Here is a 21,962-nt window from a genome sequence, read left to right on the forward strand (position 1 = left end):
TTTCATAATTTAGTTGCAATTGTAATGTGGTCATGGGAGGAGGCATTCCCTACCCTGCCATCTTGACCAGAATCCCCAATCTTTTCTTTTCCTTAATGTAGGTGTTTATTGCTATAAATTCCCCTCTTAGAATTTATTTTGTTTATTCCATAAGTTTTGGTACAGTATGTTTTCATTTTTATTTGGTTCAAATTATGTTTTGATTTACCTTTCGATTTCTTCTTTGACTCATTGGTTGTTTAAGAGTGCATTATTTAATTTCCACATATTTATAAATTTTTAAATTTTTTCTCCCCCTATTGATTTGTAGTTTTACACCATTGTGGTCAGACAAGATACTTGGTATGATTTCAATCTTCTTAAATTTGCTGCTTTGTTTTATGACCGAACATATGATCCACATTGGAGAAGTTCCATGTACACTTGAGAGGAATATGTATTCTGCTGCTATTAGATTGAATAGTCTATGTATTTTTTTAGGGTCATTTGATCTAAAATTCAAGTCCAATGTTTTCTCGTTGATTTTCCATCTGGATGATTTACCTATTGTTAAAAGTGGAGTATTGAAATCCTCTACTATTATTGAATAGTTGTCTATTTTTCCCTTCAGATCTTTGAGTATTTGCTTAATATATATGGGCGATCCCATGTTGGATGCATATATATTTGTGATTATTATGTCTTCTTGATGAATTGACCTCTTTATCAGTATGTGTTTCTTTTTTTTTTTAATCTCTTGTTACAGCTTTTCATTTAAAGCCTGTTTTGTCAGATATAAATATAGCTTCCCTTGCTCTCTTTTGGTTTTCACTTGCATAAAATATTTTTTTACATCCCTTTATTTTGAACTTACATGTGTCCTTGAAGTTGAAATGAGTTTCATGTCAGCAGTTTATAGTTGGGTCTTTTTTTTTTTTTTTTTATCCATTCAGCCATTCTATGTCTTGATTGTAGAATTTCACCATTTACATTTAGAGTAATTATTGATAGGTAAGTATTTACTATTGCCATATTATTTGTTGTTTTCTGACTATTCTGAAATTCTATTGTTCCTTTCTTTCTCTCTTGCTGCCTTCTTTTTTTGTAATGATCATTTCCCTTAGTGGTAGTCTTTTATTAGCTTCTTTTTATCTTCTGTATATCTACTGTAGATTTTTGCTTTGTGGTTACCATGAGGTGAAAAAAGTGGTTTCAAGTGATTAATAACATAACAATGACTGTAAATTATAGCAACGAAAGGGTAGATTGTCTAAAAAATGATAAAAGACATGCTGAAACACATTTGGAAATATAGACGAGCAAGTAAACCATTTGGATTGATTGTGGTTTTGAATGCTACTGTGTTCCCACTTTTGGTGTTTTGTTTAAAAAGTCACAGAGAACAACGTATAAAGCTCAATTTTGGATTTTAAGTGGATTCTGCATGCACAAAATTTTCAAGTGTTTTCCATATAATTTCTCTGGAGAAATTTATCTGAAAAATTCTTTTCATTCAGAATGTTTAAGAAACGTTAAAGTGCACACTGACATAACTAATAAGCCACTTATATAAATCTATTGCTTGGACGGTCAGAATATCAGATAGTACAAAATTGTTTTATGGGGGATTTATCTTACTAAAATTGAAAGTTTATGCAGCATTTCTAAAATAATTTATGAAAAATAAATTTAGATGTCACTTTGTGTCTGCCATTTCTTTTAGCTCTTACAACCAAAGTGCAATCAAAGGGACCCAGAAATATGCAGAAAATGTTCATTAAAATTGATTTTTCTGTCCAAGTTTATTGCCAGTGAAAATGTATGAAATGCATTTATTTCATTTAGAGGACCAGTTTTAATGGAAAGTCCTTAATAATATTTTTTATAGTATGGTGCATCTAAAATAGGACAAGGCAAAGGGACTCTGATTTTTCATAGAAATGATGAAAATCATTTGCATAGACCAAGAAAAATGTTTGGAGTTTCTGACTGTGAGTTCTAATATTTCAAAAGATGTGGATCATGTACCTATACCCAATAATTGCCTTATTTTTCTTGATTTTAAAGACAGTCAAAGTAAAGATAATCAGAAATTACCTAATAGCTGGATGGTGAACTATGGTGGTAGAAGAAAATAGAAAAAATAAATGAAACTTTACTGTCAACACATGGGAACCTAAATATTCCAAAGAAGAAAGGACAAGAGGGAAACTGACAATAGAGATTAATGCTTTACCCATGTAAATTAGTAATAATAATAATAATAACTTTATAAGTGAGGTTTACAATTCTCATTTTATCTGTAAATCTCTCAATCATAAATTTATGGATAGCATAAAATTACTAATTGCAAACTAAAGTTATCGATTTATTATTTCCACATGTGAATTCTTAGAAGTTACCTTAATTAGAGAAATTAAACTTCCTTCTGATTTCCACTGCTATTTACCTACACCGAACCAAACACAAAAATTGCATAGTAAATGTGTTGTATAGTGTTTTGCTACATTTAAGAAATATATATATATAAATAGTTCAACCCATTTATATATGTAATTATATATATATAATATATATATTTCATTTATATATTTATATATTTCATATAATTTATATATTTTTTTATATTTCATATAAAAAACTATTTATATATTTCATATAATTCATTTATCTTTAGACATGGATCAGCTGTCTGACCAAAATGGACTATAGGTGACAGGTATAATCTATTGTGGAGAAAAGCTGAGAGAGCATGTAAGAATAGGAGGTGTTCATTTAATGAGAGAATTTGGTGTATGTAATAATAGTTTTCAAGAAAACAAACTGCTTGAAGCATTTATCCCCAGTGTTATAAAAGAGGAACTTTCAACTGCTCTATTAATGGATTTAGTTACAGAATACAACAATGTAATGCTAGAATCCTTGTGGGTTTTTTAAAATTTTTTTTATTTATTTTTCACTTATAAACACAATAGTATTTCTTTATTTGCCCCAGGACATCTCGTTTCAAAGCTGAAAATAGTGAAGTGATGCTATAGTTCACCAGCATCTTCAGCTTCATTCTACAGGCTGCTTGTTTAGAGTTTTATCCCCTGGCAGTTTGCTTTGGCAAAATGCTTTCAAGATTATGTGTCAAACACAGAACACAATAGGAAAAGCCAACATGGTAGTTTACGGAATTAACAAGAACAGCTATCTTCCTTGACAGATTGCTCTGTTTAATTATAGCTGTTGGGGATTGCATCAGCTACTTGAACAACAGGGAAAAATCAGAGAGTCATTAAGATGGTCTATTAATTTTCTGTCATGAGTAGCTGTGCACTCATGATCTGCATATGTAGTATGGCAGAACATTTTCCAAATTATTGGCCTTAAAACTCCTGTGATAATTTTTAAAAATCTTTGTAGCAACCTAAAGAATGAGAAAAATGTGGTAATTTTAGATGTGAATTTATAGTAATTAAAATTCATCAGGTAGAAATCTTTTTTTTCCAAATTTGATATGAAAATATTTTTAAAAGAAGAAAAAGAAAATCAATCCAATACATCACTCTCTTTTTGCTAAAACTATTACTTGTTCCCATGTAACAAATAAAGGACATATTATATTCATTCCTTGGCTCATCTTTTTCCTTGGAAGAATAGACATTTTTATAGATATTAAAATAAATGTTTTCTGCAAAAAAAAAAAATAAATAAACCTTCTACTCTCTGCCTTTCAGATGGAATAAAAAACTCAAAGCATCCTTTGCATGTCCGGAAAATCACTAGAGCTGGAGCTGAAATGACATTCATTTAGTGGCCATGAAGAGTCTTAACGAATGGCTTAAAACAACAACCGATGTATGCAATCCGTAAGAACATATTTCAGGACACTCTCAAGTACTTTAGCAATCCATAAGAACATCCTCCAGTACCATCGCAGCAGAATCAGGATGCTGTAAATATTCCCAGGCCTTTAACATCAATATGAGAAGGGAACTGGAACTGAGCTGACAATTTATGACTAATGCATATTGTCCTGAAAGTTCTCAGAGCTTGAAACTTCTGGAATACATAATTCGTAGTAACTTAGTAGAGGCAAAAATCACTTTTATGCAAATTGCTTTCAGAACCTAGATCTCTCTTCACAGATGCCAAACTTGTATAATTAGCTTTAGTGGAATTAAGAATTGAGAAGGGAGATGCATTTCAATTTAAGGGGACTTTCTAATCTGTGTCTGCCTATAGAAAAGAAAATACAGTACCTATAATTAAGACCTGTGTCTCTCAGGAGTGGTAGAGCATTTAAATAATAATCTGGTAGGAGAAAAAGAGAAAATGAAGAACAATGACACTATTGTAATGGTCTCATTATATCTAGTAAATGGAAGAAAAGGCAGAGCTGAAAAATGATCTAGGTTTCGATAATTTAATCTGTGAATTAAGCAATATAACATTCTGTAATAAATAAAATCATACTGAATATGGTTAGGGCTTCTATATTTCATTGAAACTGAATTGACCATGCATGAAACAATCTCAAGGAAACCTTCCATGCCTGTCTTTTCAAAATGAGTCTACTTTGTTAATTTACATTCCAAATTTAAATGATGCATTTTTCCTTATTGAAAATATCTCCAAAATTAATTTTAATTATATTGTTTCCTTTTCGTTCTTTTTATACAGTCACAATAGAAATTACTTATCTTCATAATTGGGTTAAAAATCAATAAACTTAAAATAATAAATAAGCCAAACACCTTAATACTAAACACATCTGCCTAAAGAGATATAGATGTTGTACTCAGATATTTATACAGGTACTTATTTACCTGATGCAACTTCATGCTGTGAAGTTATTAAAAACCCACCATTTTAGACTATTTTTATAAAATCTAGGGTTAGATCAAGATCAGAATGAGGTGAGACAAACTCAGATGCCCTAAAGACTTACCACTTTTCCCTTTTGGTAGATTTGCAGGGAACTGGGTCAGTAAACCCAAGTTACCTCAATATAAGACAAGCTGGTACAAATGCCAAATTTCAGAAGTCCCCTTTATCTGATAAGTCCATTTTCTCAACTAAGAAGCTCCCAGTCTCATAGATGTTTCTTGCCCTATCAATACACAGTCTTATGTAGATGTTCCCCCTCTACTGGTGCATTCTCCATTGTGTATCCAGTTCAGTAAGGCCTGGTTTAAGTACACCTCTCTGTAGGATAATGGGACATCGAAATAATATCCATTTTGCTCTTTTACTGCTTTTATATTTTCTTCAATAAACTCTGTTTCGTCTTTACATCACATGGATCCTGTTGCTGCATTTTTTATGGCACAGAAATAGTGAATATATGCTTCATATGTGAGATGTTAAGGATATAAATTTTCTACTATATTTTTGAATTAGCTTTTTTTTTTTTTGCCTAGAAATTTTTATTTCTCAGGATCTTAACCCACAGAGATCAATTTATTAAGGACAAAGATATTTGTATTACACATAACATTTGATTTTATAGACACATATAGACACATTACTATTATTGTAGTAAATAGTCTGCTCTCAAATTAATAGGATAAAAGCTTTTGCAAATAGATTTTAGAGTAACAAAGTAATAATCCATATGTTAATTGAAGATAAGAAGCTAGTATTCAGTACAACTTGCATTTCAGGAAAAGCATCTATTTAAGTATATGGTTATAAATAAATATTCTACATAAATATGTTAAAAATAAAACATAATTTTTAACATCATTGGCAATTTTTCATACTTGCCCAAGTGTGACTTGAACTTCTTTACTCCAAGGACATAGTGAGGATAACTAATGTTTATTAAAAATATCACACCCATTTACTCCTTCAAATAATCTAAGCTGTTTTAAGTTTTTGTGATAAATCAAAGAAGTAATTTTTCATAATCGGCATACAGAGAGATAAGAGAAAAGAAGAGATGTGGTTTAGAGTCAGCAACTAAGCAGAATCTTAAAAGAAGAATAAGAGTTATATGTAAAGTAGGGGAAAATGTTCTATATATAAAAGTCTGCAAGAATAAAAAGCTCAGTATCTTTAGAAAATAAACCTATAATTTTAGATCATGTTATGTTGAAAAATGAGAAATAGTCATGGTGAAAATAATGTTGATTCTAGCAAGATGTTAAATAGCCATATGCTATGTTTGTATACATAACATAGAGAGACTGTGTCACAATCATTTTTGTACTTGCAGAACTGAATTCATTTCTAGAAAATACTAATGTTGTTGAATATTTTTGAAACGTGGATTCTAAGAAAGTTGAATAAAATAAAAGAGAATTGAACGAATAGTTTTGATTTTAAAGAAAATTATACAAAAGCAAATAGAAAGAAGAATCAGAAAAAAGATATTGAAAGCAGGAAGATCTAGGTCAGAGTTAGCTTCTGGCTCTGCTGCAGGTACCAAATGAGAGTGTATATTCATTAAAAATTATACTAACAGATTTCTATGTCCTGATAAAATAACAACTTTTAGCAGACACACTCGAAAAGACCAATAAATCTTAATTTTTAAAGTGTCTATTTAAAAGTATCATAGATTTTTTAAAACAATAAAGAATAAAATGTACTTAAGTTCCTGATGAATGAACAACAGATTAGTGAGTTGATTATTAGCACTTACTTTTTCCTTGGAAGCATTTTTTAGCCCTGGTGAGTGCAAATGGATGAGAATGTAGGCTTTACCTGGAGAGATGACAACAGTTGGAGACCAGCAGAACTGAGAGAACATTTAATGGTATTGTAGAGCTGTAGTAACAAAATTGATATGATAAAAATGATAGGCTTCAAACACTCCTTAGTTTGTATCTCAAGGCATTTATGAAATTCCGAAGCAAAAGAGCACAGAGGTTCAAAAAGCTAAACTTCAAACCTCTGAATATTAGAGTAGAGTTTTCCAGTGTTAATAAGGCAAAGATTCAAGTTAAAGTCCTATAAAGGATAGATACCCTGCCAAACATACCGTGATATCAGTTGAATGCCCTTATGTTCTATATCATGAGTAAAAGGGCAATAAGGTAGTATACTAGTTATTTTCGAAATTTCAACCCAGTCTTGTCTCAGCTCCGTACCTGATTGAGTTAACAGATAAGCTTTCTCTCTATACAACCTCACAAAGGATATAGTGAATACTGACTAGAGAAAAATCACATCATTTATAAAAAATAATTTCTAGCATTGAATTACAAATTACTCAGAATGCCCCAAATCAGTAATCATATGGTGGAAAACCAAGAAAAAAAAACTAACAGTAGAAATAGCACACACGTATGCCACATGAAGTCATTAGACAAAATTTTAAAGAAAATAAAGAAATATATGGAGGAAAGATAAAAAAATATTAATTCTATTTTAAAATAAATTCTAAGCAAAAGAATTAAACACTTTCAGAGTACAAAAATACGATATTCAATATAAAACTCAATCACTGGATTTAGAAACAAATTAGATATAGTACGATGCAGTATTAATGAACTAAAGCAATAGATCAATAAACTACATATAAACTGACACATAGAGAGGACCAAAATAGATAAAAGGTGAAAAGGGTGTAAAGATATGTGTGATGTGGTAAAAAAAAAAAAAAAAAAAAATTTTCATACATATGTTTAATTGGGATCACAGAAAGAGAGGAAAGAGAGATAAGAATGGGATAGAAACATTAAGGAAATAATGAACAAAGATTATCCAATATGGAAGAAAGACACTAATCATGGATTTAAATATCTCCATATACTCAAAGAATGAAAGACACAAAAGTGGCTCAAAAAAAATAAATATAGAAAAAAAATAATATAAGATAAATAGACTAAATACTCGAAATGAGAGGTTAAGATATGAGAATTCATTAAAAGAAATTAATGATCAAAAGCAAAATTCAATATAGTCAACTAATATTATTTGACAAGGGAGCCAAAAATACTCGATGGAGAAAGAATAGTCTTTTTAATAAGTGGTGCTGAGAAAGCTGAATATTCACATGCAAAAGAATGAAATGACACCCTATCTTACACCACTCACAAAATTTATCTTAAAATTAGTTAAAGACATAAAACTCTTAGAAGAAAACATTAGAAAGAAGCTCCTTGACATTGGTCTTGGCAATACATATTTCAGATTTGCTGCCAAATGCATAAGCTACAAAAGTAAAAATAAATAAGTGGGACTACATCAGATAAAAAGCTCTACACGCAAAAGAAACAATCAACAGAATGAAAATGCAGCCTAAGGAGTGAGAGAAAATACTTACAAATCTGATAAAGGATAATATTCAAAATATGTAAGGAACTCATACAACTCAATAGCAAAGAAGAAAAACAAACAATCCAATTAAAAAATGGGCAGAGGACTTGAAATAGACATTTGTCCAAAGAGACATACAGCCAACAGGGGCATGAAAAGATATTCGACATCATTAACCATCAGGGAAATGCAAATCAAAACCACAATGAGCTGTTTATTACTCACACCTGTTAGAATGGCTATTTTAAAAAAGACCAGAGATAACAAGTGTTGGTGAGGATGTAGAGAAAAGGGAATTTTATGTGCTATTGGTGGGGATGTAAATTGTTCAGCCACTAAGGAAGTATGGAGTTTCCTCAAAAATTAAAAATAGAACTACCATATGGTCTAGCAATCCTACTACTGGGTATACAACCAAAGGAAATGAAATCGGGATCTCAAAAAGGTATCTGCACTCCTATGTTCACTATAGCATAATTCACAATGGCCAAGATGTGGAAACAAACTAAGTGTCCATCTGTGGATGAATAGATAAAGAAGATGTGGTATATATATACAGTGGAATATTATGCAGACATAAAAAAGAAGAAAATCCTGCCATTTGCAACAACATGGATGGATCTTAAGGGCATTATGCTAAGTGACACAAGTCAGACAGAGAAAAACAAATGATGTGATCTAACTTATATGTAGAATCTTTATAAAAGAGCCAAAGCCATGGAAACAGAAAATAGAATCATGGTTACCAGGAGGTGCGGGGTGAGGGAAATGGGGAGATGTTGGTTAACAGGTACAAATTTCCAGTTATAAGATGAATAAATTCTAGGGATCTAATATCCAGCAAAGTGACTATAGTTAACAATACTGTATTATATACTTGAAAGTTTCTAAGAGAGTAGGTCTTAAATGTTCTCACCACACAGAAAAAAATTATAATTATGTTAAGAGATAAATGTTAACTAATCTATAGTGGTAATTATTTTATAATATATCATTGTATCCAACAATCACACTGTACAGTTTAAATTTATACAGTGTTATATGTAATTTATATCTCAATAAAGCTAAGGAAAAACTCCAACTGCATTTTGCTTACATGTGTAAAGACAAAGAAAGACTGAAAGTAAAACATTGAAAAAACCTATACCATGCCAACAATCAACCAGAGAATGTTTTGGTAACTATGTATATGAGACAAAAAAGATTTTAAGTAAAAAATCTTTAGTCAAGGTATACAGACATTTCTTAGGGATGAAGAATTAGTACAATAGGAATATATAATAATAAAAATCTTTATACCAAATAAAATGGCTTAAATATAGACACTAAAATAGAAATATTTTTATTAACTTAGGGTGAGATTTAATACACTTCTCTCAATAAATGACAGAATAAGTAAACAAAGCTCTTGTACTGATTTTAGAAATTAGAACAATAAAATTATTTCATCTAATTACACTGCACCTTAAATACAAAATTTAAAATATGCGTTCTTTTCAACTACACAAAATGAACTCAAGCTAATTCGAAAATCAAAATCAACAAAAAATTGATTTGGATTCTTCTAGTTTTCCATTCACTTTAATCACAAAGCATCATAATAGTAAGAGATGCCCTAAGGAATGTCTTGTACTCTAGACATATCATCTCTACCTACATTGTGGAGTAGCAATCCAATCTTTTTCTGATAATCAGAATTCATCACCCCAGGCAGCAAAGAGGAAAGAGTATGTGAGGACACAGCTTGAAAGCTGTCATCTTCAGGCCAGTGAGAGAGGTCTCAAAAGAAACTAAACCTGCTGCCATTTTAATATTGGACTTCTAGACTCCAAGATTATGAGAAAACAAATTTCCATTGTTTAAGTCTCTAAGTCTTTGATATTTTCTTATGGTAGCCCTAGAAAATGAATACAGATTTTGGTACAGGCTCTAACGGAAAAACTAGACAATATGCAAGAATCGATGAGTAATGTAAGCAGAGGAATGAGTACAGCACAGAGGATGTACTCAGTAATATTGTAATGGCTATGTGTAGAGCCAGATGGGTGATAGAATCATTGGGGAGATCATTTTATAAACTATATAATTGTCTAACCAATGTACTTTGTACTTGAAAATAATAATAAATTTTAAAAAAAGAAAAAGAAATAATCATAAAGACTTATCGTGGTGCTCATTTCTTTAATTATATAAATGTTGAATAACTACAGTGTATACCTGAAACTAATTTAGTATTATGTGTTTGTTATGTTTTAATAAAAATCTTTTTTAAAAATTAGAAAAGGTAAAATAGCCACTTATTCATTCTTTAATATTACTACAATGCTAATTTATTTTCAAGTGAACTAAGTATATTGATAGATTTGTTATATGACTTTGGATTAAAACTGGTGTTTGAAGAGTAAAAAAATAATAATCATAAAGAAATGCTTGAATTTAAAGAACAAAACAAGGTCAGAGAAATTAAGAATGCCTTTAATTGGCTTATCAGTAGACTGGGGCACAGAATTAGTAAGCTTGAAGATATGTCAACAGAAACTTCCAAAATAGAAAATGAAAAGAGAAAAATGAATGAAAAAAAAAAATGCAGCAGACCATCCAAGAGCTGTAGAACAATTACAGAAGGTAGAACACATAGGTAATGGGAATACCAGAAGGAGAAAAAAGATCAAAGGAAGTAGAAGAAATATTTAAGTAATAATGGCCGAGGACATTTCAAAACTAATGAGAAGCACCAAACCGAGATCAGAAAGGTCAGAGAAAATAAGGAGAATAAATACCAAAAAAAATCTGCATCTAGAAATATCATATTAAAACTTCAGAAAACCAAAGTCAAAGAATCTTGAAAAAAGTCAAATGGATTAAGGAGAACAAAAACCTTATCTATAAAGGAATAATGTAAATATGTACAGGACGCCAAAGGAACATAGGAGTCAACTGACAGAGTTCTCAATGGCCCAAACTGAAACAATTTGGGCGACAAAATATATCATGTAGTATTGGATTATTACTCAAGTATAAAATAAATTTCATAAGCCTCTATCAATATAAATGATTAAATAAATAAATAAACAAACAAACAAACAAATAAATAAATAGGAGATGATAGATAAATCTTTTGTGCAGAAGACTCCCAAACAATTTATATGGATACTCTTCTCTCAAGGGGATAGAACACAACTTTCTACTCTTCATATGTGGGCTGCACATATGACTTCTTTTAAAAGAATATAGTATGAAAAGTGGAGAGGAAAGAAGTAATTTTATACAGAGGTAACCTGATAAACATTACTCTAGTCATGTGATCAATGTTAACATCTGCAATGATGTAATAAGAAAGACACTTTATCTCTATGGCTTCCTCACAAACCCCATAACCCCAGTGTAATCATGAAAAAAAATCAGACAAATTCCAACTGAGGGATCTCCTATGAAATACCTGGCCAGTCTCTCAAAAATGCACAAGGTCATCAAAGTCAAAGAAAAGTTGAAAACTGTCACAGCCAGTAGGAGCATAATAAAACATGGCAATGATAATAAACCATGGCAATGAGATATAATATAGTATTCTGGATGAGATTTTAGAAGGGAAACACATTAGTTAAAAGCTAATGATATCTGAATAAATTGCAGACTTATTTAATAATACTTTTTAATATATTAATAATTAAAAATAATTCTTGCAAGATTGTTCAAGAAAAAAGAACACAAATTACCAAAAGAAGAATAAAAATATAGCATAACTACAAATATTTCAAATATTTACAAGATATTATTTATAACTATATATCAATAAATTTGCCCATGTAGATGAAATCGACAAATTCTTTAAAACTGACCAAGAAGACATGGAAATTCCAATTCTATTGAGGAGAATGAATCAGTTATTAAAACATAACATTCAATTGTAGGCTTTTAAAATCCCCACTTGGAAAGATAATAGGGAAATAGTTGTGTCATATATATGTTAAAATATTTTCACTGAAATGCTTTTTATATGTTCAGGGCTAATCTAAACTAATATATTCTTACAACATTAATTGCCTATTCATATCTTAGGAGAAAAGATGATTAAATTTATTTTCTCAGCTCATAAAGAGAGCTATCTCTTTCTCTTTTTATAAACTCTCTAATCCCATAATGATAGTCCTACCCTTGTGATCTTTTCTAAATAAATCTAATCATCTCCTAAAGCCACATCTCCAAATACCATCTCATTGAAAGCTAGGGTTTTAACATGTGAATTTTGGGGTACACAAAAATTAAGCCCATCGCAGCCACACAGAATCCCAAAGCACTTGATAAATAATGGTCAAGAAGGAGCATTAGGAAAGGGAGTGGGAGGTAGGAGGAACACTTCACAAGTTCACTACTAATGGTCTGTTAGGCTGTTCAAGAATCATTTGCTTACATTCTCAAACTTTAATCATCTCCTGTTTAGAAAGAAAAAGTACAGCTTGCTGCCAACATTAATTTAATTATGCATAAACATGCTCTTTAAGGCTAAAGCAAATCTGGTTTTCAATGTAAAAATAAAATATAAAAACTTGCAGTTATTTTTAAATAGATCTTGTTTCTAATCCTAATGTAACAGAAATGTGTAAATAAATCGAATTTATCAAATGAATCTTTGGCTAACAACTGTTTGAGAAAGATGTTAACATCACGCGTAAGAATGCTTTGTTTTCTAGGATCTGACATTTTCAGAGATCAAGAATTACTATATTTTGTAAATGGAAATACCACTACTAAAAACAGAGTGCTACCAATAGAATGCTGTTATTTGCTTCCAAAGGCTATTGATGTAGTAGAGTGAAGTGAAAATAATAATAAAAGCAAAATATTTCATGGCAAATTTGGGGGGCAAAGTTAGGATTATAATCCGCAAGTTATCTCAGGGTAAATGCTGTAGCCCCAAGCACTGCTGGCGAGTACTCTCTGGGGCAAATGGGAAATGGGTTAACAGTCACTTTAGCCGTTTACATAATTATTAAGGATAAATGTCGTTCAATAAAAATTTATCTTACTATAATTTAGGAATTTACACATTACATATGTGGGAGCTGAATCCTAGTGAGCATATATGAAAATGTGTAGCAACATACCTGTGCAAAAAATTAAAAAATAAAAAAACCTTTACTGAGTTGAATTCTGTAATGTGCAGGGTTTACCTTCCTTGATCCTTTCTTGGAAACAGAAATTTTAATGTAACAATAAATTTAATATTCACACAATTCAAATATGCAAAGCATAATAATACTTGGAGGGTTTTTTTAAGTAGAATTTTATGAGAAAAAAAAGCCATTCCATTTATGAACTTTCAATTTATTCTTATTAATATATATATATATGTATACACACACACACACACACACACATATATATATATATATCTCCATAGTCTATCTTTAAGGTTCTGCTTATAACCTTCTTTGGTTCTGCTTGATCCATGACAACTAATCTGAGACTGTCAACGATACTGTCTTTGGAATGTAAAGATCTTTTCACAGTCTTTCACAATATTTTCACAAATTTTCCCAATGACTCCCTTTTGCCATCAGAATAAAGTTAATATTTCTTAGCATGCAAACGTGCTAAGATCATGAAGTTTTAGGACTAAGTTTTTGCCTACCTTTATTGTATTTCATAGTAGGACTTTGATACACAAATCCCTGTCTCTAGTAACAGCACTGCAATATGTTTCTTTGAACTTGATTTTGTGTTATCTTGCCTCAGTGGCTCAAACTAATTCTGCTGATAAGAATGTCTTGCTTTCTTCCATACTTGTACTTCAGAATGGAAGTTCAAATAGTCTTACATAAAGTTTTAAATTAACTAAATCACAAAGTATATACTTATGTAAGCTTGTTGGAAATGTTTCATTTGTTAAACCAGAGTGTACAATGCTCCAGAAAGCTTCTATTTGCAAATATAATCCACATGATACAAGATAGGCGTGGCTTTACTCTAAGATATCAGCAAACATTTCCTTCTTCAGATATAAATATTAAACAGAAGTGTTTCATGCAAACCACTTGTGTCTTTGGTGCTTGGTCATCTTTAGAATTTGAAAGGCTTCAGAAGGTTTGAGGACATTTGCAAATGCAAAACTACATGCACATTCTTTGAATAGTTGTGACATACGTCAATCATACAAGAGATTACAAAACAACAAAAAGAAGAAACACAGTCCTAAACAATGGAAATCTGATCTGAAAAGGGCACTGAAAAGCCCCAGGATTCAGAGAAACAAGGCATTAATGCCAGTAAATCCATTTAATTAAATCAGTGCATACATATACTCTCTTTTCAATTTGAGATATTAAATATTTCTACTCTTAAAAAACAAACAAACAAAACATTTTTACTTTAGTTCACTGTCATCATTCTTTTCTTATTCAAAATTATATAAGCCTGTCTCCAACTCTTCAAGTCCTACTCATTCTTAAGTAGTTCTTTTCTCTATGGACATCCCAATCTGATGAATTGCCCTCTCCTACGCCACCATCCCAAGAGTCACCTGTATTCTATTTGCTAAACCTAATATATTTTGTTCACTTTTTACCCTCCTTGATTATTCTGCATCCTTTAACACTATTTTCTCTTCTATCTTTCTCAAAATCCTTTTCTCCCTAATCTTCTAAGAGATGCATTGTTGTGATTTTCATTCTTTTTAACTATTATTTCATAACTAATATTATCAATGATATCTCTTTTCACTCCCTGTCTTATTCTTCCAATGTCCTATACTGAATTCTGTTCTTTGCTCTTCTTTTTCATGCATGTACTCTTTTTAAACAATTTCATCTACTCCCATGATCTCAGGTGTATTCTTTAAATATGGCTTTGAAAACTCTGTTTATAATATATGGTTCCTATAACGAACTGCAGTACATTTTCTAGCTAAGCTGAACCCTCAATCTCCACATATCTTTTTAACCAACACATCTTAACCCTCTTTCATGTCCCAACACAAATTTCAATTCCTTCATAAAGCCATTCTTAATCAATTCATTTATAATTCAAAAAATCATTAGAGTTTGTTACTGTTAGAAGTTTTATTTCCAATTTAATCTTGTCACTGGAAAAAGACGTCATGCATCATGCTAGAAACTTTACAATTTTACAATCAATAATCATTTAACTCCTTATAGCAGCCTCTTCGTGGAAATATATTTTCATTAAACATTTTTAAAATTTAAGCTCATTTCATTAAGTAATTTCCTATTAGTGTTAATTTAATTTAAATTAAGATTCACTTTAGGGAATTTAAATTAAGTTTCACTTTAGGGAATCAAAGAAAAATTTCAGAAGATTACAAACAGAGAAGCGGATTAAAGTGTGAAAACAAATTAGCCAATGAAATAATTAAGGAAAAGAAAACAGTTCTAGTAAGAGGATTAATTCAATGTACAAATATGAAGGCCAAGTTTACGGTACAATAAAGGTGGTATATATGAACAACACAAAGAGTGAAACATAGAAACACAAATGGAAATTTTATCTTAAAAAATATTTTATATCACTACATAAATTTTATTTTGTAAAAGAGGGTGCTTTGTTGAAGTATTTAAATTTTGGGTTTGCGGGACTAGATTTTAGTTTAAACACACACACACATATTTGAATAGATGATGAATTTACATATTATATGTAACTTAGATCAAGATGATTGATACTGCTGTTCAGATCATCTATATCTTTACTGGCTTTCTGTCGGTTTCAGCCATTATTGGTAATGGACATGCTGGTCTTCAGCTATAACTTTGTGTTTATCTATTTCTCCTTTTAGTTTTATTAGTTTTTCAGAAGCATACACATTTAAAATTGTTATATTTTCTTAGAGAATTGACCCCTTGTCATGGTATACTATCCTTTAAATTCCTGGCAGTATTTCTTGTTTTAAGATCTACATCAGTTGATATTAATATAGCTACTCCATATTTCTTTATTTGATAGAGTTACATTTTTATGTCTTTACTTTCATATTTAGAGTGGTTTCTTATAGATAGCTAATAGTTGAATCTGGCTCTTTCTCTCAATCTGACATTCTCTGTCTTTTAAAAAATTTGTTTAAACATTTATTTTAATGTGATTATTGATATGATTGGATTTAAGCGTACTGCTTTCTTGTAGTCTTTTATTTGTTTCATTTGTTTATTTTCCTTTTATCACTTTCTTCTGTCGACTTTTGAATTAACTGATTATTTTTATATTCTATATTTTCTTAACTACTGGCTTATTACTTAAACATTTAAAAAAAAGTTTTTAGAAGAACTTCTTAAGGTTTAAAATATATCTTTAATTAATCAAAGTGTTCCTTCAAATAATATTATATTGCTTCAAAAGTAATATAAAAAACTTATATAATATCCACCCAATTCTTTCCTTGTATCTATTGCACTAATGTTGTCATATAATATACTTTTACAAATGCTTTAAATTCATGGTATATACTTATCATTTAACAAACAATTAATTATCTTTTAAACTGCTATGTTTGGGGAAAAGAAAATCTTAAATTTACATTTATTTTAAGTGATCTTAAATTACTTTTTGTATATTTAAGTTTCTTTCTGGTATCATATTTTTTATGCCTGGAGAATTTCTTTAAACATTTTACATACTACATGTCTGCTGCTAATTTCATTTTTGAAGGATGTTTTCACTAAATGTAGAAATCTGGGTTGACGATTTTACTATTTCATTACTTTAATGTTATCTCATTGATATGTATCTTGTATACTTTCCGATGAGAAGTTTACCATAATTCTTTTCCTTGTTCCTATGTAGATCATGTCTTTTTCTCTAGCTATCTTCAAGATTTTCCTGTTTTTCCCCACGGGAGTTTTAAATATGACATATATGACTTTATTTTGTTTATTTAGGGTTTTTGTTTGCTTGTATATTGGGTACTTTTCTTTGTGTTCTTTGAGCTTTCTACATCTGTGTTTTAAATGGTTTTTTTTTGTTAAAGTTATGAAATCTGCATTTCTTCAAATATTTTTCTTACCCATTATTTCTCTCTTCTCCTTCTGAGATTCCAATTATGTACATGCTAGACTTTTGATGTTTTCTCACAAGTGTTGAATGTTGTATTTCTTTTTTCAAATTTTTGCTTTTTGTTTTTTTTGCGTGTGTGTTTCAGTTTTGGTCATTTTTATTGAACTTTCATCAAATTCACTGATTTATTTGTCTCACTGAGTCTTCTAATGAACTTATTAAAAACATTCTTCATCTCCATTGTCATTTTTCTCCACCAACTCATATTTCCAACTTGCTGTAAAAATTTCTCATTTGTTCATTCATATTTTTCTACTTCGTCTACCAGAATCTTTAACAATGTAATTACAAGTATTTTAATTTTTCTGTATTATGGATCCAATATCTGGGCCATCTTTTTCATCTGGTTCTGTTTTATTATATATCGTGTGCAAATGTGTGGTGATTTTGGTTGAATGCCAGAATTTGAGATAAATTATAATTGTCTCTGGAACTGGCCATTCCTCTTCTTTTGCTAGTACAAGATTTGGCAAAATTGGCCAATGCCTGTTTTCATATAGACCACCAATTAAGAATATATTTTAGTCTATGGCCATGTTACCCTGAACAAGCCCAATCTGGTCTGATCTTGGAAGCTAAGCAGGATTGGGCCTGGTTATACATTGGATGGGAGACCACCTAGGAAGACCAGGTGCTATAGGTGTAAAAAACAAAAAAAAATAAAAACAATAAGGGATTGTAAGCTGACAAGGTCCTTGTGACGGATACAATATGTGGCCTACATATATATATAGCAGAAGTTTTTTGCTACCTTTAGGTCATTAGTCTGGTGACGGGGAGGAGGGATTAATAAGTCTAGTCAGGAATTGAACTGTTTGGATTTTGTTGTTGATACAGTTACGTTTAGTATACTGCAAGCTTCACATAGCTCTAATATAATTTTATGCTTGTGTGAGGCTGAGTTGCTAGAGGTTGTTCTTTGAAATGTAGATGCTGGGTGTTTGTGTAGTGGAGGGAAGGGTGGAGGTAAGGATATTTCTCTTTTATCAATCTACTTCACTCACCTGAAAAAGACTTTTAATAGTTATGGCCCGGAACAATTTCCTGTCCCTCATCCAGTAGTAGAGATGCTATTTTTCTTTTTCTTTTTACTTCTCTAGGCTACAATTAGCCTCTATCTCTGACTTGTGGTTAAGTGGATTTGTTATCCTTCCTGTTAGCCTAATACCCTTGTTCCATGGAATTGAGAAATCCACATGGATCTACAGCCATGCTACCCTGAACTAGCCAGACTCCTTCTGAGCTCGGAAGCTAAGCAGGGTTGGGCCTGCTTAGTACTTGGATGGGAGACCACCTAGGAAGACCAGGTGCTGTAGGCATTAAAAAAAATAATAATAAGAGATTGTAAACTGACAAGGTCTTCGAAAACTATGAGGTCAACCAAAGGTTGCCTAGCCTAAAAAAAAAAAAAAAAAGGAAAAAAATAAAGAAAGAAACTCACATGGGGGACATCATGCACCAAGCTCTCCTTATTTCCACTGTGAAGGAGAATTTTCTTATTGTTGAGCTACCCGAAATCCCTTTTGTAAATGTTTATCAGTATTCTATGTACAAATGCTTGTCTTTTCCCTTTTTGTTTGCAGCACTCAAGGATTCTCTAGGCCTCAATAAGACTAGCAAGTTATTAAAAATTTAGCAGAATTCTTCTCTCTCTCTCTCTCTTTCTCTCTCTCTCAGTATGGCACTCAATGTCTTTGTTCTCCCACACATGAGCCATTGTTTTCTTCATCATGCCTCTCATTACACTTATAACTTTCTTAGATTTCAGGCTACTTACTTGATATATTATCTCAACTGTCTTATGATGTCAAGAAAGGTTATGATTTTGTAAATTATCCAGCATTTTGAATGAGTGGTGTCAAAAAAACAATACATGCATATTGTCATCATTTTAGATAGTTCAAGTAAATAACTGAGTATGAATAAAATAAATTGCATTATTCTATTCATGGAACCCCAAATCAATTAATCCATAAAGAAGTTGGTTCATCATTTTTTGGTTCATGCTAGAATTGCAAACCTGAATGTTTAAACACCTGCTCTGGGGAATTATTTTTTCTTTCCTTAAGGAGAAGATGAAATAATTTGAAAATAATAAAGATAACAAGTAGTTGCTGATACACACAGTTTTGTCTACTGTGAAGATTCCAACTATGGCTGGAAAATTCATTATCAATGAATATATATATATATATATATATATATATATAATGAATGAATACTATGATGCATTAACTATGAACTTCAGATTTATCATTTAATATAGTCTTTAAAACTACCTTGGGAGTTAGATACCATTGTTATTAACATTTTATGCAAAAGAGACCTGAAACACGGAGATGTTATATTACTTGCCCAAGGTCACAGAGTTAATTAGGGTCATAGTCAAATTAAAATATGGGTATAATCTAAAGCTCAGTCTCTTAACCATATGCTAAGTGAAGAAAATGAAACCTTAATTATTGACTCCAATATATTTTTAGTAAAATGTAGACTTCTTGTATATATAGTCACTTGTTTTTAAAAGTCATTTCTCATTTCTTAAGGAAATTTAATACTAGAAGAGAATGTAGTTGGAGCTGGACACTAAATAAATCATTAGCTATATTTCCTAAAGCCATCTATAACAATTTCATAGGCAATAGTAAAGACTCACAAAGTTTCTCGGAGTGTACTAATGAAAGACTTTAATCAAGGTAGTAAATATGCTGTAGCAGGAGAAAAAAAATTATGGGGTCCAAGAAATTTCCAGGCACAACCCCACAGGCTACTTTCATAGTTGCATAGGAAACACCTTGTCTCTAGAATATGTATGAATCATCAACATATGTGTGAGAAATCTTGGTTTCGGAAGCATGTGAGCAAGATTTTCCAGTGGGATCTTTTATGCCACATTGGTTATATAGACAAGCCAGGCTTTGTAAGTGATTATAAAAGGTCTAAGTCATCAATCAGCATAGTTCTATCTCTAAACGAGCCAACACTGGGGACTGTCTTGGAACTTCAAACTTTAAACAGAACATTATAAATTATATACTTTTATGACAGATTTTACATACACATCTACTAAAAATAATTTGGCAAATTTAGTTAAGTTTTTGAGGAGAAAACAAAAAACTTCATTACTTCATTACTTTTAAATGCTGTGTTCAACTATGGTAGTGTAAAAAGTAAAAGTGACTTAGTGACAGAGTTAGGGATTAAATATGATCAAAGTGTAAGCCCAATGTGCCATGCAAAATATAGACAATGTTAAAATTCTATGACACCTTGCTTTCCTGGATATTTTTCTACTCGACTTTGTCTTAGTACTTTTGTAAATTCTTCTTAGTGTCCTCAACCGCTTAAAAGTAAGCATCCTGGGGTTTAGTCCCTGGTGATGATCTATTCTCAAGCTTCACTCACTTTCTTGATGAACAAATTCATTATCATAATGTGAAATGTCATCTATAGGCCTATGATTATATTCATTTTTTCCAGCTCATACTTCATTCCCAAAATCTGACTTCATAAATCCATCCTCTTTTAAGACATCTCTAATTGGATATCTAATAGATAATTCATATCACCCTATACTGAATCAAACTCCCGATCTTCCTGGCCAAACCTGCTCCTCTAGCAACATTCATCATCTTATTTGACATTATCTTCCATCTTCCAGTTTATAGGCCAAAAAATGATGTCTTCCTTTATTCCCCTTTTTGTCTCACACCTCATATCCAGTTTATTAGGAGGTTCTACTGGTTCTGTCTTAAAAATACTATATGTAGAATGGAACAATTCCTCACCACCACTATTGCTATCTATTCTCTGAGCCATTATCCTTACTTTCATGGATCACTGAAATAGCATTCCTATAGTTTTGTTTTTTCCCTTCTCTTCATACTTTGCATAAAACACAACAATTAGAGTGATAATTTTTATTATTTTATTTTAATATATTTTTTATTTTTAAATTACAGTTGGCATATAATGTTATATTAGTTTCAGGTGTATAACATGGTGATTAGACATTTATGTAACTTATGGCGTGATCAATAAATTTAGTGCCCATCTGACATTGTATATGCTTATTACAATATTATTTACTGTATTCCTTATGCTATACTTTACATCCCCATGACTATTTTGTGAATACCAATTTGTACTTCTTAATTTCTTCCTCTTTTTCACCGACACCCAACCCCCTCCCATCTGGCAACCATCAATAGAGTGATTATTTTTAAATGGAAGTTAATTTATCTCTCCTCTACTCAAAATACTGAAATATTTTCACTCAGTACAGAAGTCACATTTCAATTACTCTCTAACTTCATATTTAACTACTGTCTTTCTTGATCACTCTGCTTCATACAAAATGGCATCATTGTTGTCCCTTCTTTTAACATATCAGAAATACTTTTGCCTTAGAGAAATCTGCATCGATCGTTTTCTTTGGATCCTTCTTCACTTGGTTTCTTTTGTGTCTAACTCTCTAACTTTCCCCAAATCTTAATTCAAATGCTATATTTCCGATAAGACTTATCTTAACTCCCCTGTTGAAAATTGCAATTTACTCTCTCTCTAGCATTCCCAAATGCATTCTGTCCTACAGCATTTATTTATGTAATATATTTACCTAAGTAATTTTTATTTTATATTATACTTATATTTAATGTCTGCTTCAT

General features: G+C 30.9%; 1 pseudogene; it reads left to right on the forward strand.

The window, feature by feature from the left end:
- Positions 1 to 18,495: 18,495 nt before the first annotated feature.
- LOC120597954 (uncharacterized) lies at positions 18,496 to 18,614 on the forward strand (annotated as a pseudogene).
- The last annotated feature ends 3,348 nt before the right edge of the window (positions 18,615 to 21,962 follow it).

This window comes from Pteropus medius, unplaced genomic scaffold, assembly GCF_902729225.1.
Source record: "Pteropus medius unplaced genomic scaffold, Ma_sr-lr_union100, whole genome shotgun sequence".
NCBI lineage: Eukaryota > Metazoa > Chordata > Mammalia > Chiroptera > Pteropodidae > Pteropus > Pteropus medius.